This window comes from Muscardinus avellanarius, assembly GCF_963383645.1.
Source record: "Muscardinus avellanarius genome assembly, chromosome: 14".
Lineage (NCBI taxonomy): Eukaryota > Metazoa > Chordata > Mammalia > Rodentia > Gliridae > Muscardinus > Muscardinus avellanarius.
In genome coordinates this window covers 68726494-68744498 of record NC_137800.1, presented here as the reverse complement: position 1 = coordinate 68744498, position 18005 = coordinate 68726494, and the positions used below count along the sequence as shown (strand labels likewise).

At 46.8% G+C, this 18005-nt stretch overlaps 1 protein-coding gene across 3 annotated transcripts in view; it reads right to left on the bottom strand.

Moving 5' to 3' along the window:
- The window catches only part of GCNT2 (glucosaminyl (N-acetyl) transferase 2 (I blood group)), a gene marked incomplete at both ends in the record, with an annotated part of 91471 nt that overhangs the window by 3967 nt on the left and 69499 nt on the right, over positions 1-18005 (bottom strand). The window lies entirely within an intron of this gene.

Below are 18005 nucleotides of genomic sequence, written 5' to 3'. Positions count from 1 at the left end.
CACTCCCCTTATAAAATTAAAATATTAGGATATAGAAGTAAGTTAAAGTGTCTGGAACTTGTTTGAAACTTGTTTTTCTGTTAAGAATATTTCCAAAGTGTCTGGAACTTGTTTTTCTGTTAAGAATGTTTCCAAAGTATCTGGAACTTGTTTTTTCTGTTAAGATGGCTGCACTTGTTTACTTTGTAAACCTATTGGCTGTATCCCAATGTGAATGCCCCTTCTGGGACTATAAATGTAAGGTCTGTTTTGGGCTCGAGGTCGAGCTCCGACCACTTGCCTGCTGTCTAAGAGGCTGAACGTTAGCCCGGCCAGAAGGAGGCATTCCCCTGGTAGCTGCTGGACAAGTCCTCTGAATGACAGTTAGGCTTGTGAAGGAGACTTGACCCTGGCTTGTCAGTAAGAGCTGCAGCACAATAAACTCTGCTTGTGATTTACATCCTTGGTGTGTTCTTCGTTATTTGGGGAAGGGGCGACTCTCAGACCCTAACAACATCAAGGAGAGTGATGATACATGGGGTGCTCATGAGGCCACTTAGATTAAATAACTACATCAGAAAAGTTATGAATAAGGCATTCCTGGGACAAAACGCCCCTTAGCCTTTAAGTGACTACACTTTTATTTCTTTGTTTGTTTGTTTGTTTGTTTATTTATTATTTTTGTGGTATTGGGAATTGAATCTAGGGGCATTTTACTTCTTAGCTTCATCCCTAGCTTGGTTTTTAATTCTTTATTTTGAAACAGGGTCACACTAAGTTACAGAGGGCTTCGCAAATTGCTGAGGCTGGCCAAGAACCTGCAAGCCTCCTTTCTTAGCCTTCCAAGTACTGGGATTACAAGTGTGAGCCATCACTCTAGGCTGTGACTACACTGTTAAAAAGACATTTTTCTTCCTCTTCCGTGCTCACTAATGTTGATCATCACGAACTGACCCTGAAACACATTCTGTATTTGTGAGATAAGATTGTGACATTTATAGTGAATGACCCACTATCATGTGAATCAACATATATACCTATTAACCTCCCATTACTGCAATTCTAAACCTTTCTGGCTGATGAAAGGTCTCACACATGTCTACATTTAAACAGTATCCAGCCGGGCATGGTGGCATATGTTTATAATCCCTGTACTTAGGAGGCTGAGACAAGAGGATTGGGGGCTGGGGCCAGCCTCAGCTACTTAGTGAGTCCTTCTGCAATCTAAGGAGACATTGTTTCAAAATAAAGAATAAAAAAATAAGGCTGGGGTATAGCTCTGGAGTAGAATACCCCTGGGTTCAATCCCCAATACTGCAATAAATAAATAAATAAATAAATAAATAAATATCCATCTTTGTGCATAGGAATATTACATTTAGTAAAGTTCTGATTAGGGAGAGAAAAGAAAACAGAACAAGGTGAATTCTACGTTGTCTTTTTTTTTTTTTTTTGTCTATTTGTTTTTGCATAAAATCCTGAGACAAAGGAGCCCCGGCAGGAATGGGCCTCGCTCCTCAGTTGTGGTTCTTAGACTGGGTGCAGGGACATCACCTGAGAGCTTGCTGGAAAAGGAGAACCTTGGACCTCCACCCCGGACCCCTCGCGCTGCCCAGAGTAACGGCAAGCGGTGGCACCGGAGGCGGCCACAGCTGGCCTTGGGCAACATGCCCCTTCCTTCATTCTCTTCTCCTTGAGGCCCTTCCCTAAACATCCCCGTTTCTGCATCAGCCTCTTCTTGCAAATCTGCTCTTCTGAGCCAGTCTTCTATCTCTACATCTTTCGACTAATTAACTTGTCCCCACTGCAGGGAATATTGTAAGAATGCTGCCTGCGAGAGCCAGCCCTCTCCCTTTTAATCGGTGAATTGTAATCATACATTGTGAGAGTACTAAAATGCAGGCCTCTGCTTAAAGGGTTAACGAAGCAACTCTGACTCCTGAGAAGCAGCTTGTAATGCCAGGCTGGGAGGCAAGCACACTTCCGCTAATCAGTGAGCTATGAGTCTTGCCAAATGGCCTTCAAAGTCCTCTCGCTGAAGGTCCTTCCCCGCATAGACATCTCCCAGGAAACGTATTGGCATGATAAACTGCTTCTGTAGAACTGTTTGCTTATTCCATACCTGCTTTGTCATTAGAAAATGTTGCCTGTGTTGCTCCCTTATCTGGGCTCATACCCGGTACAAAGGGAGGTAACATCCTAACATCCTGTCCCGAGCTCTCTTGACATCCTTTCCCAAGCTTTCTTGAATAGATATGAACCCCACGTGAATACCTCTTCTGTGACTATAAATGTAGAGCTTGAAATGTGGTTGGGGTCTCTTCTCTGAGGACTGGCCTGTGTGCTGGTTGAGATTAGACCCTGGTATACCAGCAATAAACCCTGCCTATGATTTACAGCCTCTGGTGAGTTCTCTGTTGTCAGGGAAGGGGCGTCTCTTGGACCTAACAATATATGCATTTTTAACAGTGTTTTGAAGTGTTGGAGATGGAACTCAGGTCCTTGCACATGGTAGACAAGTGCTCTGCCCCTCCCCCTACTCTGTGTGTGTGTGTGTGTGTGTGTGTGTGTGTGTGTGGTACTGAGGATTGAACTCATGGGTGTTCTACTTCAGAGCAGCACCCTCAGACCTTTTTATTTTTATTTTGAAAAGGATCTCCCTAAGCTGCTGAGAGCCTTGCTAAGTTTCTGAGGCTAGCCTTGAACCTGTGATTCTCTTGTCTCAGCTTCCAACTACTGGGGAAAAGCTGCACTCAGCAGAGGTCCAGTCCTTGGCGTAGTTCCTTTAATGTGGCAGCACTTGACTGCCAGGATACTCCCCATCATTGTGAAGGGAATGGCTGACTGCCTGTTCCCATGCAAGGGTTGCTCCTTCCACCCAGGGTGGGAACCACTCGGCTGTGTGTGGGTCAGACAGGCCGAGTTGCTGCCTCTGTTTCCAATACACCATGGTAACCTAGGGTATAATACTGTTCTACTTCTCAATATTCAAAATTACTTCTTCTACCCTCCTAGCAAGGGCCAACCTCTTTCAATCAGCCCCAAACCAGTTGCCTGGGGGCATCAATCATCCATCAGTTATCCACTCTCCTGCTAAACAGGGTAGAGCACTTGCCCCATCCATCCCCAACAATGCCAAATTAAAAGAGAACAGGAAAGAGAAAGGAGAGAGAGAAAGAAAGAGAGACTCCTCTGGTATGGGCTCAAATTGAATATTTTGTAGGCATTACTTAGATATTTCTTTGAGGAGATAATGTCATGTAAAAGATTAGCCTCATAATAAAATTTGTCCATTCATAAGCAACTTTCTTGTGGTACTGGGGATTGAACTCGGGGGGCATTCTACCTCTGAGCTATACCCCCAGCCTTACTTTTTAATACTTTATTAGTAAGCAGGGTCTCACTAAGTTGCAAATGGCCTCACTAAGTAGCTGAGGCTGGCTGCGAACCTGTGTTCCTCCTGTCTCAGCCTCCCAAGTACTGGGATTACAAACATGTGCCACCATGCCTGGATGTTCATAAGCAACTTAATTTGGCTCAGGTTAAAAGATAGATGGAGGGGCCAGCATGGTGGCGCATGCTTGTAATCCCAGCATTTGGGAGGCAGAAACCAGAGGATCATGGTTTGCAGACAGCCTCAGCTACTTAGTGAGGCCCTTCGTAACTCAGTGAGACCCTGTTTCAAAAAATAAAGACTAAAATATAGGACCGGGGATGTATCTCAGAGGTACAAATGCCCCTGCGTTCCATCCTCAGTACCGCAAAAAAAAAAAAAAAAAAAAAAAGATAGACGGAGACCCCTAAGTTTCTTTCCATCCCTCATGCCAACATCCAGTGGCTCCTTCTACTCCCTAAAAGGCTCTACTAAGCCTGATTCCTGTTTTTTCTTTAAGAATCACTTCAGGCCAATTGCCCTGGTGGAACCATGATTGGCCTAGGGATTAGGAATTTCCTTCTCATTCTAGTTTATTTATTGGATGGACATCCTTGAGCCATAAGCCTCTTTTCCTTTTTTCTTCCTTTCCTTTTCTTTCTTTCTTTCTTTCTTTCTTTCTTTCTTTCTTTCTTTCTTTCTTTCTTTCTTTCTTTCTTGTTTGTGTGTGAGAGAGAGATACTGGGGATTGAATCCAGGGGCTTTCTACCTTGGAGCTAAAACCTCATTTTTTTTTTTTTTTTTTTTAAGCAGGCACTCATTCAGTTGCTGAGGGCCTCACCAGGTTGCTGAGGCTGGCTTCAAACCGGTGATCCTTTTGTCTCAGCCTCCAAGTATTGGAATTACAGGCATGTGCCACCATGCCTGACCCTTGAGCTTCTTTGAATGTTTCTGAGACTTACCTCTTCACTGAAGTAGGCAGATTAAATCAGTGGTTTTTCAATTTATACTGAAACATACAGGGGAAAAAATTTTACATCTCTCTCTCTCTCTCTCTCTCTCATACACACACACACACACACACACACACACACACTCACACACACAAACACATACACACGTGAAACAGAAATTTCACGAACAATACTTAAGGCTTAGTGCATGCGATGCATTTGATAATTTTGCCGTCTAGTCTAGTTTTCTTTTTAAAATTCTGGTCAGAAACAACTAAAAATCCATTTTTATATTTTCTAATGGGATGCCACTGCTACTTGAAAACTTCTGGACTTGATTCTACTTATTGTTTTGTTGCTATTACGACTATTACTCTTGTTTGTCAAGATTCTAGGAGGGTCAATATGGGACAGATGGCTGTGAGTCTACCCTCAATTCAAGTATCCGAAGGGCCCATTTTTCATTATTTCTAGGATGTAGCAGAGAGATAGAGAGAGAAAAAGAGAGAGAGAGAGAGAGAGAGAGAGAGAGAGAGAGAGAGAAAGAGAGAGAGAGAGAGAGAGACTGCCAATGTTATCAGAGAAAACATTCTGAACTCTGAAATCCACTTCTCTCGTTTGCTCTTCATAGGCATACACAAACAGAACATTACAGATAACATTTGTAGAGTAGCCTGGAATGTTTTTCTTGGGACTCAGCCTTTTTTGGTCAAATAACTGTGTTTGTTAAATAAATGAAAATGATTCTTTGAAATGTAATCCTTATTTATATTGACTTGACTCCTTATTGTTCTCCCGTGGTTCGGTACTCATCTGGGGAGACCTACAGGTGGTAACTAGTTCCAGCAATTGCTTACGATTTAAGGTGTGTAGAAATCTATGAACATTCTTCAGTATACTTTAAATCATCTTTAGATTACCTATAATAGCTAGTATAATGAGAACACTATTTCAGTGGTTGTACTGTGTTATTAAAGGAATAGGAATAGTGACAAGAAAAAAAAAGTCTGTAAGCGTCCAGTACAGATACAAATATTTTTTCTCAGTATTTTTTATTTACAGTTGAGTTTGCAGATGCAGAATTAATGGATATAGAGGGCTGAGTCTATTAAATGAGATAATGCATGTATTGTGTTTAGCAATTAACTACTCAATAAATGGTTGAAAACATAACCCCTCTATTAAAGAGACCTTGTATCTGTGGAAGAATTTGACTTTGTGTTTAGAGTAGGTAAGCCAGGTAGTTCTTTGCTGGGGGGTAGAGGAAAATCCTGTATAGTATGAAATACTTAGCAGCATCTCTGGCTTCAATGCAATAGCAATCCCCCACCCCAATGTGACAATCGAAAATCTCTGCACATATTGCAAAATGTCCCCTGAGGTGCAACATCACCGCTGATAGAGAAAACTGATCTCAAGTTTTAAAACCTGGACTTTATCTATAGGACTTGTAAATTTATTTATAGAACATTATATTGCTTTTTAAAAACGTTATTGACATACATCTGAGTCCTATTTGTTTCATAGATTTAGTAGTTGTGATTGTAAACAGGGCATGGTGGTGCACATCCATAATCCCAGTACCTGGAAGGCTGAGATAGGAAACTCACAGGTTTGAGGACAGCCTCAGCAAGTAGTGAGATACTCATCAGCTTAGTGAGACTCTGTTTCAAAATAAAAAACAGGGCTAGGGGTGTAGCTCAGAGGTAGAAGGCCCCCAAGTCAATCCCCAGTACTGTACCACACCAAAAAAAAAAAAAAAAAATGTCAGGATGATTCAACAAAAGAAAAAAGAAACCAAATGTTCATGGCTAATTATCTTTAATAATAAAAAACTGAACATTAACAAGGAAATGTAGTGATAAATAACTCATAGCTTATTTTTCTGACTATTAATTGGGGTCAATTTTAGAAATAAAAAGATGAATATTTTTCATCAACTCCTGGTCCATTAACCACTTGAGACTTTTAACCCTCAGTGCCCTGCTCTGTTTAGTGTCATGTTTTTCTAGAGCTCTGCAGTCCCTGTAAGGATGGCATAGCATTTTTAAAGTAACACCACTACCTTCATCTCTAATGACTGCCAATAAGTCAAGTCCTTTTAGTTGAAAAAAGAAAAGATGAGACAGAAAAAAGGAAGAAATTTTGAATTGGAGGAATTTTAGAAAACTTCTAATATTCTCCCCCCTTGTTCTCAAGCTATGTACACTAGAGCCTAGAACACTAAATTGCTTAGAAGGACTGAGATATTGAGTAACTTGTTAACTTTTTTTTTTTTTCAGTGCTGGGGTTGCACCCCCAGTCCAACTCATTGATTTAGTTTCAAGAAAATTTTCACACATGTCTAGATGCTTGATTGAATGTCTCCTATGTTCTAGAATAGATCCTGGGGGTAAAGTCATATATGATATATTCTTAGAGTTTTCAGCCTAGAATATCTAGGAGTTCCTTTCCAGAGCTGCGAATCTTACCCAGGGCCTTGGGCATGCTAGGCAAGTGCTCTACCCCTGAGCTGTGTCCCTAGTCTAGAAGAGAGTACATTTATTAATATTTTTAGCAGCAGCCCAAACATCCTTAAAGATTCTCTCTTATACAGTCTTGGGTGAATAACAGCAAAGGCTAGAGGAAAATGTGCAAAGACAAGAAATCCTTGGCACAGGACAGTTCGGGTCTTGCTGACCTGGATCTATCTGTCCTTCCTGCAGACCACAACTACTTATCACCCTAAGTGCGTGTCAAATGCTCCTGTAATTAGGGCAAATTTTCCCGAGGCTGTGAAGTCCTTCAGTTTCCCTGTCTTCTTTCCTCAACTAGACCAGGACATTCTTCCAAATCCTTCACCATCACGATTACCCCAAATTCACTAGCTAATCCCTTCCAGCAAAGACTGTTGAAACTTTTGGCAGTTTCCAATCTACTAGCATTTTCTCCAGCCTTCTTGGGTTTATAACAGTGTTGCCAGATCTTAGACACCTCTCACCATGATGCTTTTAACTGCCTGCAAAGGGATCTCTGCTTGCGGTCTACCCACCTTGTTGGCCATACCACCCTATGGCTCTTTGTATAGCCAAGGTTGATCCTATTACCCTCCTATCTGGGGACTCTGTTGTATTTCTTTGTGTGGTCTTCCCTAGGTCTGTTTTTTCTTTTCTTTTTTTTTTTTTTTTTCACATTTTTAAAATTTATTTTTATTTTATTTTATTTTTTTTACTGGTGCACTGTATTCATACATCATAACGGTGTAAAGAAAATACATTTGTAGAGATACATGCACACATTGCCCAGTTAGCCCCTAACCGATCCCCACCCCATTCGCTCCCCATCCCTCCTTCCCATGCTTGGCTTAGTGGTTGACATCTAGTTTTATAGCAATTTATCCAATATAAACGATGATAATCTCACATAACAGTTTAATTTGTCTGATACCAGGCTTTTGATGACTTAAAGATAACATTTCAATATTTCTTTTTGCTTTCTTTCTTACCAGAGAGTATTTTTTTTCTTTTTTCTTTTTAGGTAAAGCGATCATACATTTATTTATTTATTTTTCAGAAAAAAATCTATCCTGATGTGGAATATGGACTCTAAATAACCAAAACAATCTCAAAGAAGAACAAAGCTAGAAGATGTATATTTTCTTATTTCAAACCATATAAAGCTACAATAACTGAAACAGTGTAGTACTGTTCTAAAGGCAGATATATAAACCATTGGAGTTAAATAAAAGCCTACAGATAAATTCTTCCCTATATTGTCAAGTTATTTTTTTTTTTGCTTTTTTTTTTTTAAAAATTAATTTATTTTTTAAATTGGTGCATTGTAGTCATATATCAATCACATTGGAGTACAAGACTTGAGAGGATATACAAGCACACATCATCCAATTAGCCCTCCTCCAGCCCCCGTCCCATTCCCTCCCCCTCCCTCCATCCCACACTTCTTTGGTGATTTACTTTGATACATTTGTTTATGTACCTCCTGCATTTTAAAGAGGCTCCGTCCTCCAGTATTACATACCCTCTGATTGATCACATTAGTTGCTTCACTATAGGGCCCTTTCTATAGCTCAACCTCTTCCTGTTGCCCTTTTCCTCCTAGTTATTGCTGATTAAGAGAAGCGTCTGATTTATATTTTCTGCGATATTTCTCTGTGCATGCTGCGTTGCAAGTACCAATCCCACTCTTGATGGTCCCAGTAGTGGCCTGGCTACTCAGTGGACTGATCCAGACCTCGCTGGCTCACGCAGCGGCCTTGCCTCATGGGAGGACCCAGTTCTGGTCTCGCTGGCCCCTGAACCGGTCAAACCCCTAAGCTGGCTTTGGTCCCGACCTTGGAGGCCGCAGGAGTGAACTTGCCTCACGCCAGGCTCCGATGCTGGCCATTGGCCCCTGCACCGGTCTAACCCCTTGGCAGGATTCCAATCCCGGCCTCGGAGGCCCCAACACTGGTAATGCCTCACGGCAGGCTCCGATGCCGGCCTCGCTGGCCCCAGCAGCGGCCTAACCCCTCGGCAGGCTCCGATCCCGGCCTCGGAGGCCCCAGCACTGGTCATGCCTCAAGGCAGGCTCCGATGCCGGCCTCGCTGGCCCCAGCACCGGCCTAGCCCCTTGGCAGGCTCTTATCCTGGCCTCGGAGGCCCCAGTACCGGCCTTGCCTCACGGCAGGCTCCGATGCCGGCCTCGCTGGCCCCAGCAGCGGCCTAACCCCTCGGCATGCTCCGATCCCGGCCTCGGAGGCCCCAGGACTGGTCATGCCTCACGGCAGGCTCCGCTGCCGGCCTCGTTGGCCCCAGCACCGGCCTAACCTCTCGGCAAGCTCTTATCCTGGCCTCGGAGGCCCCAGTACCGGCCTTGCCTCACGGCAGGCTCCGATGCCGGCCTCGCTGGCCCCAGCACCGGCCTAACCCCTCGGCAGGCTCTTATCCTGGCCTCGAGGCCCCAGTACCGGCCTTGCCTCAAGGCAGACTCCGATGCCGGCCTCGCTGGCCCCAGCACCGGCCTAGCCCCTTGGCAGGCTCTTATCCTGGCCTCGGAGGCCCCAGTACCGGCCTTGCCTCACGGCAGGCTCCGATGCCGGCCTCGCTGGCCCCAGCACCGGCCTAACCCCTCGGCATGCTCCAATCCCGGCCTCGGAGGCCCCAGCACTGGTCATGCCTCACGGCAGGCTCCGCTGCCGGCCTCGTTGGCCCCAGCACCGGCCTAACCCCTCGGCAAGCTCTTATCCTGGCCTCGGAGGCCCCAGTACCGGCCTTGCCTCAAGGCAGGCTCCGATGCCGGCCTCGCTGGCCCCAGCACCGGCCTAACCCCTTGGCAGGCTCTTATCCTGGCCTAGAGGCCCCAGTACCGGCCTTGCCTCAAGGCAGGCTCCGATGCCGGCCTCAATGGCCCTAGCACTGGCCTAACCCCTCGGCAGGCTCTTATCCTGGCCTCGGAGGCCCCAGTACCGGCCTTGCCTCACGGCAGGCTCCGATGCCGGCCTCGCTGGCCCCAGCAGCGGCCTAACCCCTCGGCAGGCTCCGATCCCAGCCTCGGAGGCCCCAGCACTGGTCATGCCTCAAGGCAGGCTCCGATGCCGGCCTCGCTGGCCCCAGCACCGGCCTAGCCCCTTGGCAGGTTCTTATCCTGGCCTCGGAGGCCCCAGTACCGGCCTTGCCTCACGGCAGGCTCCGATGCCGGCCTCGCTGGCCCCAGCACCGGCCTAACCCCTCGGCATGCTCCGATCCCGGCCTCGGAGGCCCCAGCACTGGTCATGCCTCACGGCAGGCTCCGCTGCCGGCCTCGTTGGCCCCAGCACCGACCTAACCCCTCGGCAAGCTCTTATCCTGGCCTCGGAGGCCCCAGTACCGGCCTTGCCTCACGGCAGGCTCCGATGCCGGCCTCGCTGGCCCCAGCACCGGCCTAACCCCTCGGCAGGCTCTTATCCTGGCCTCGAGGCCCCAGTACCGGCCTTGCCTCAAGGCAGGCTCCGATGCCGGCCTCGCTGGCCCCAGCACCGGCCTAACCCCTCAGCAGGCTCTTATCCTGGCCTCGGAGGCCCCAGTACCGGCCTTGCCTCACGGCAGGCTCCGATGCCGGCCTCGCTGGCCCCAGCAGCGGCCTAACCCCTCGGCAGGCTCCGATCCCGGCCTCGGAGGCCCCAGTACCGGCCTTGCCTCAAGGCAGGCTCCGATGCCGGCCTCGCTGGCCCCAGCAGCGGCCTAACCCCTCGGCAGGCTCCGATCCCGGCCTCGGAGGCCCCAGCACTGGTCATGCCTCACGGCAGGCTCCGATGCCGGCCTCGCTGGCCCCAGCACCGGTCTAACCCCTCAGCAGGCTTTTATCCTGGCCTCGGAGGCCCCAGCACCGGCCTAACCCCTCGGCAGGCTCTTATCCTGGCCTCGGAGGCCCAAGTACCGGCCTTGCCTCATGGCAGGCTCTGATGCCAGCCTCGCTGGCCCCAGCACCGGCCTAACCCCTCAGCAGGCTCCGGTCCCGTCCTCGTGGGCCCCAACACTGGCCTTGCCTCACGGCAGGCTCCGATGCCGGCCTCGCTGACCCCAGCACCGGCCTAACCCCTCAGCAAGTTCCGGACCCGACCTCGGAGGCCCTAGCACAAGCCTTGCATCATGGCAGGCTCCAATGCCGGCCTCGCTGGCCCCAGCATCGGTCTAAACCCTCTGCAGGTTCCAATCCCGGCCACGGAGGCCTCAGTAGTGGCCCTGCCTCACAGCAAGCTCCGATGTCGGCCACTGGCCCCGGCGCCCGCCTAACCCCTCAGCAGGTTCCGATCACTGTCTCTGTGGTTAGTATTTCAAAGGTTCCAGTTGTAATGTATCAGATCTCTGCCTCCCCCGAATATTGGCCACTGGCATTGCCACTGCCTCCACCGTTTCAAATCCTTCCCAGGCTCTTTTTCCACTCTGAATGTTGTCCAGTGTTCCTAAGCATGCGTGATGGTAGCATTCGACATTTGGTGTAATTTCTCCAAAAAAATAAAGTTGGTAAGATCCGGTTTCTGCTTCTCCTGAATACAAGTCTCTACCACCATCGTGAAGAACTCTTTCAACACCGCATTTCTCCTTGGTCTCCGCTAAACTCTCTCCTTATATGTGATGTCTGAGATTCTTAACAATATAGAGAAATAGCAGTCCTCTTTCACGGCGAATTTTTCCATAAGTTCCAGTGCATTTAGATAAGTTTTGTCTGCATCTCCAGTGTCCTGGCATCCATAACGGCTTTCTTACCACCTCTCCGATATTTTTCTTTATCTTTTTCTGTTCTGGGCCCGGTTTCTCCAGGGGTCTGGCGTGCTACTCGCAGTTCGGCCGGGACCCAGAGTCCCGCGATCAGGGCCCCAGCTGGCGTGCCCTGTGCTCGACCCCCGCCCAGAACCCAGCGTCTTACTGGGCCTTGTTTCTCCAGGGGTCTGGCGTGCTACTCGCAGTTCGGCCTGGGGCCCAGAGTCCCACGACCCACGACCCGGGCCCCATCTGGCGTGCCCAGCCCTTGACCCCTGCCCAGAACCCAGCGTCTTACTGGGTCTGGTTTCTCCAGGGGTCTGGCGTGCTACGCGCAGTTCGGCAGGGGCCCAGAGTCCCGCGACCCGGGCCCCATCTGGCGTGCCCAGCCCGCGACCCCCGCCCAGAACCCAGCGTCTTACTGGGTCCGGTTTCTCCAGGGGTCTGGCGTGCTACGCGCAGTTCGGCAGGGGCCCAGAGTCCTGCGACCCGGGCCCCATTAGGCGTGCCCCGCCCGCGACCCCCGCCCAGAACCCAGCGTCTTACTGGGCCTGGTTTCTCCAGGGGTCTGGCGTGCTACGCGCAGTTCGGCCCGGGGCCCAGGGTCCCGCGACCCAGGCCCCGGCTTTTGTGCGCCGCGCGCGACCCCTGCCCAGAACCCAGCGTCTTACTGGGCCTGGTTTCTCCAGGGATCTGGCGTGCTACTCGCAGTTCTGCCTGGGGCCCAGAGTCCCGCGACCCGGGCCCCATCTGGCGTGCCCAGCCCGCGACCCCAGCCCAGAACCCAGCGTCTTACTTGGCCTGGTTTCTCCAGGGGTCTGGCGTGCTATGCGCAGTTCGGTCTGGGGCCCAGAGTCCCGCGACCCGGGCCCCATCTGGCGTGCCCAGCCCGCGACCCCCGCCCAGAACCCAGCGTCTTACTGGGTCTGGTTTCTCCAGGGGTCTGGCGTGCTACGCGCAGTTCGGCAGGGGCCCAGAGTCCCGCGACCCGGGCCCCATTAGGCGTGCCCCGCCCGCCTAGGTCTGTTTTTTCAATTCATCTTGAGATGCCCACCGACCACTCACCTTCCCACAATGAAAGCACTGGCCATCAACCTGGATCTCCCCTGCAAGTGCCCTTCTGCCTCGGGCTAGAGCTCCAGCTCTTCCCCCCATTCGTCATAGTACCTTTCTAGTTTCACTCCCCTGTGCCCAGCTCAATGCCCCTCTCCTCCTTCAAATTATTGCTACCATGGTGTCATTTCTTTCTTTGGCTTCCCATGGTCACTAACCCAGCAGCCTGCTCCCAACAGCTCCTCAGAACCGTAGCTCTGGCTGGTTCAACACTTCTCTGCTACTGAGCACACCAACATGTTGAAGACAGTGCCCGGGGCTCTTATGGGTCTTTGAGACTGGCAGCTCACAGGCCACGGCTGACTGGCAGGCCTTTTTGCTTTGACCTCCCCCATCTGGAATGGATTTATGCCAGTGATGATAAAACAGATTTCCTATGAAAATCTTCCCTCCCAGAGGCCCTTGACAACCATCACTAGAGCTACAGGCAGCCAGGAGCTGCCCCCTGGGCCACAACATGTTTCACCCACCAACAATGTGTGCCTGGCCCTGTAGGTGTGTAGGGTGCACCCCTGCGGTCCAGACCTCGTCTTCCAACACTACCTGCCTGGTCTCTCATCACTTTCTACACACACCAAGCCCTCCTGCAACCCATCTGAATGGATCTTCCATTTCCCTATCTATAATTCTCTGAACCATAGGCTCATGCAAATGTTCAATATAAGAAAACACACTCAACTCACTCAACTTTGTTAAGGATGAAAGTAACTCAAGCTAAAACCCTAAGATAGCCTCTCCTCTTTCAATACTTTTCAGGCTGACAAAGACTTTGTAAATGGTAGTACTCAGGGGTGGGAAGGGTATAGTGAAATCAATTCTCAAACCTGGAATATAAATTAGTGCAATTTTGGAGATAACAACGTGACACTGTACCAAAACTCTTTAAAATGTGCATATCTTTAATGGGCGTGGTGGCGCACGCTTGTAATCCCCGTGCTTGGGAGGCAGAGACAGGAGGATCACACAGGTTCGAAGCCAGCCATGTGTGCTGGCTTAGGAGACCCTGTTTCCAAATAAAAATGTAAAAATAGGTCTGGGAGTGTAGCCCTGAGGTAGAACGGCTTCCAGGAACCCCAGTACCACCAAAAAAAAAAAAAGTGCATATATGTGCATATCTTTTTTTTTTTGGAAGGGATGGGTATATTTGGGATTGAACTCAGAAGCAATCTATCTCTGAGCTATATACCCATCCCTCACTCATTTTTTTTTTTTTTTTTTGGTCCTGAATCAGGTTTGTGAGTCTTGGTATGTTTCTGAGGCTGTCCTTGAACCTGTGATCCTCCTGTCTCAGCCTCCCAAGTACTAGGATTACAGGCACGTGCCACACCATGCCTAGCTTATGCATATCTTTTGACTCAGCAAGATAACCTGTCAGAATTTCTCCGGAGAAAGTTATTTGTAAGTTATTATCCAAGAAGCAGATTCTGAACATCAACTATCTGAGTTCAAATGTCTAATTTGCCAATTGCTAACTATGAGACCACTGACAGGTTATCTAAACTCTCCATTCCTCTGTTTCCCTATTTGCAAATCAGGGTAACAGCAACACCTGTCCCACATGGGGTTTCTGTGAAGTGCATAATACATTTAGAGCACTCTGGATGACGCATGGCACGCAGTAAGAGCTCCGAGAGTACTGGTCATGACTAAGTAATGAATTCTGTGAATGCAGGGTGAGTATCCCTTATCTGAAATGCATGGGCCAGAGTAGTCCAGATTTTGAAACATCTGCAGATATTTCAAAGATATTATCAAAATACATCTTTTTATGTATTTTGATGAAGTACCTTAGGGATAGGCCCTAAGCCTAAATGTGAAATTCATTTGTGTTTCATATACGTCTTATACACAGAGCTGGAACATAGTTTTCTATGCCATATTTATTTATTTATTTATTTATTTACTTACTTACTTATTTACTTACTTATTTATTTTTGATGGTATTGGGGTTCCTGGAAACCCTTCTACCTCCAGGCTACACTCCCAGACCTATCTTATAATGTTTTTTATTTGGAAACAGGGTCTCCTAAGCCAGCACATCTGGCTTCGAACCTGCGCGATCCTCCTGTCTCTGCCTCCCAAGCGCGGGGATTATAAGCGTGCGCCACCACGCCCGGCTTCTATGCCATTTTTAGTTCACCTGTGTGTTGACTGTGACCTGTCACATGCCATCAAGTGTGGAATTTTCCACTCGTGTCATCAAGTTGATGCTAAAACGTTTTTGATTTGGGAACATTTTGGAGTTCAGGTTTTTTATTTTGCCTATCCCATAAAACAATTTATTACTAATAAAACCTCTTAACTGTTCACAAGTTGTGGCTTTGATAGATAAATTATAGTGCATTCAAATGATGGCATGCTGCCAGATTAAAAATTGTGGTGAACAAGTCTTCATGACATAGGAAACTGTAACAGTGTAAGCTGTCAAGTGAGGGGAGCCAATTATAAAACTCCGTAAAGGTAAGTAAAATATGCTTTCATATGAAAATAAGGCCGAAAGAAATATTCTAAAATATTATGTTGGAGGATTGGTTTTATGGATGATTTTAGGTGGGGGGTAATGGAGATGGAACCCAGGGCTTTCTAACTCTGAGCCAGAGCCCAGCCCTATTTTTATTCAATATTTTGAAACAGGGTCTCACTGAGTCACAGAGGGCCTCACTAAGTAGCTGAGGCTAGCTGAGAACCGTGACCTTCCTGTCTCAGCCTCTTGAATGCTGGGATTAAATTTGGTCTTTGAATTTTTTGCATTTCCCTCATTTAAAAATGTTACTTTCATGACTATGGGGTGGGGATAGGAAAATATTTCAAAAATTCTTTTTAGCTACTATTAAATTTCTTTTGTAGCCAGGCATGGTAGTACATGCCTGTAATGTCAGTACTTGGGAGGCTGATACAGAAGGATTGCAGGTTCAGGACCAGCTTCAGCAACTTACTGAGGCCCTCTAAAACTTAGTGACACATTATTTCAAAAAAATTAAATTGGAAGCTGAGTGTGGTGGTTCACGCTTGTAATCTCAGCATTTGGGAGGCTGAGACAGGAGGATCCAGGTTTGCAGCCAGCCTCAGGCACTTAGTGAGGCCCTTTGCAACTCAGTGAGACCCTGTTTTAAAATAAAGAATAGAAAATAGGTTTGGGGGTATAGCTGGGAGGTAGAATGCCCCAGGGTTCCATCCCCAGTACTGCAAAAATAAATAAAAATATAAAATAAAATCAGGCTGGGGGTGTAGCTTAGAGACAAAATGTCTCTGGGTTCAATCCCCAGCACCACAAAAAGAAAAAAAAAAACAATTATTCTGTAATAGAAGTCACGCATACATTTCCAAAGTTCTCTAGAAAAAAAAAGTTTTAAATCCTGATAAATACCCTGCTTCAGATGTTTCTACTAAATAGGATATATTTTGATTTATGTGGCTCACTACAAAAAATGGCCACAGATGTGTCTGTCCCAGTGCGATACACATACCTATGCTCAATATGATTTTACAGCTTTTCTTTTAAGAGGGAGAAAAACCTCTGGAATCTGGCCTTGGTCATGTGACTTGTTTTGACCAATGAAGAATCAGCAATGATATAAGCAGAAACTCAAGACACATTTGCTGACTGAGGCTTGGCCTCTCCGGAGGCCACCAAGCAGAGCAGAGCAGCGCAGGTAAGTCGCTCAGAGAATGGCAGGCCATGTGGACAGGACCGGGCCACCCATCCAACACCATCAGATGGACTCAGAGCATCATCAAAGATGGCTTTTAAGCCACTAAACTTAGGACGTTCTCTTCCTTCTAGCAAAATCTTAACGGGTTAAACAGTAGGTATCATTCAGTAGGGCCCGAAGGAGGGTCAAGTGGAGAAGTTAATAAACTCTCTCCTTCTGTTGGAAAAACTGTAGCCTTCGTCTCTGTGTGCTTTGCCTTACCCGGGCTGCGTAGTAGAATCCGCTGTGGCTGGTGCCTTTCCCTGCCCCCTTGCCGCATTCAAGCCAACACTTGGGTTTCCCTCTGTGGCCCCAGGTGTGGGATGCTATATTATACTTCTGTGTTTTTAGGGGAAATGTGAATAACATTAAAATTTTCTTTCAGTGGCAAAAAGACAACAACAACAACAACAAAACACTATTTCAGAAATCATCTTCTTGCACAAATAAGTACTTCCGTATCACTTTAAGACGACTGCACAACTACTAAATAGCTAACAGTTACATTGACTAGAGATTGCAAATAACCTTTCACAAGTCACCTTTACTATTGAGATGCACAGGCTGAGTCTCCTCAAATCAGATGAGTTTGGGTTTCACTTATGTACATGTTTACCACTTTGATGGGCTCAAACACTGTTCCCCTAGGACATAATTTTATTGGAGTCCAAAAACTTGAAGGAGTCTGTTATTTGTGGCATGTGAACGTTAAGTAGTAGCATTTTCTGCTATCTACTGATTTAGAATTTTTTTACAGCTTGAATTAGGCATTTCACATTTCAAACGGCTGTCCATAGGCTTTATTTGACAGTGAAATAAACGTACAGTGTTGTTTTTCCCTCTCCTGCCAGGGTCTTCCCTTGTTGAGATCAACAGAACGCAGCAGGCCTGTACTGTTGTGTTTGTTGCCTGGGGAATAGTCCTTAATGACTCCATCAGACAAATTTCCATGTTGCTCTAACACACAGTGCCTTCCTCACCTTTAAAACAAGGCACCGGGCTACACCCAGTTGGCCGCAAGTCAAGAATTCATTCCAACCTTGTAAAACCTTCCCTCTAATTCCATGGATAAGCAGCCAAATAAGAAATCATGTTCAGTTAGGACTGCTGTCTAATTTTAAGCCCTATTTACAACCCAAGACAGGTCAAAAGTTGCTAAAGGTCAGCAGCAAGTTCCATCTGTAGCTGAATGTACTGGGGTATATTTAGATGGCTAATTCTAGCCAAGTCAGTCCCTATCTATAACAAGTCTAATCTTTAATACAGAACAGTAGCACAGTTTTGTTCACAGTCTTCTGCAAACATGAGACACACCTAAATAAACTTTAAAAGATAGTATGGAAGACAGTGTCTTGTCATGTGCCTGAGATATGGGAGTCCTTTTTCTCATATATATGTATGTATAAATACATATTTAATTAATTTAAAAATAAGAATAAAAAGTTAAAAAATGAACATGGATATAGCTCGGAGGTTTAATCCCCAGTGCCCAAAATAAAAAATAAAACATCATTTTGTATATTCCAAGGTAGAAATGAAGGTTTCCTACAGCTTCTCTGGCAGCTTCAGTATCTCTTGAGTATCAGTTTCTTTTGACCTACTGCCCCACCCATATTATTTGTTTTTTCAGTAAATAATAGAATTAGGCCTTCTATTATAAAAGCAAAAGGGCTAGGCT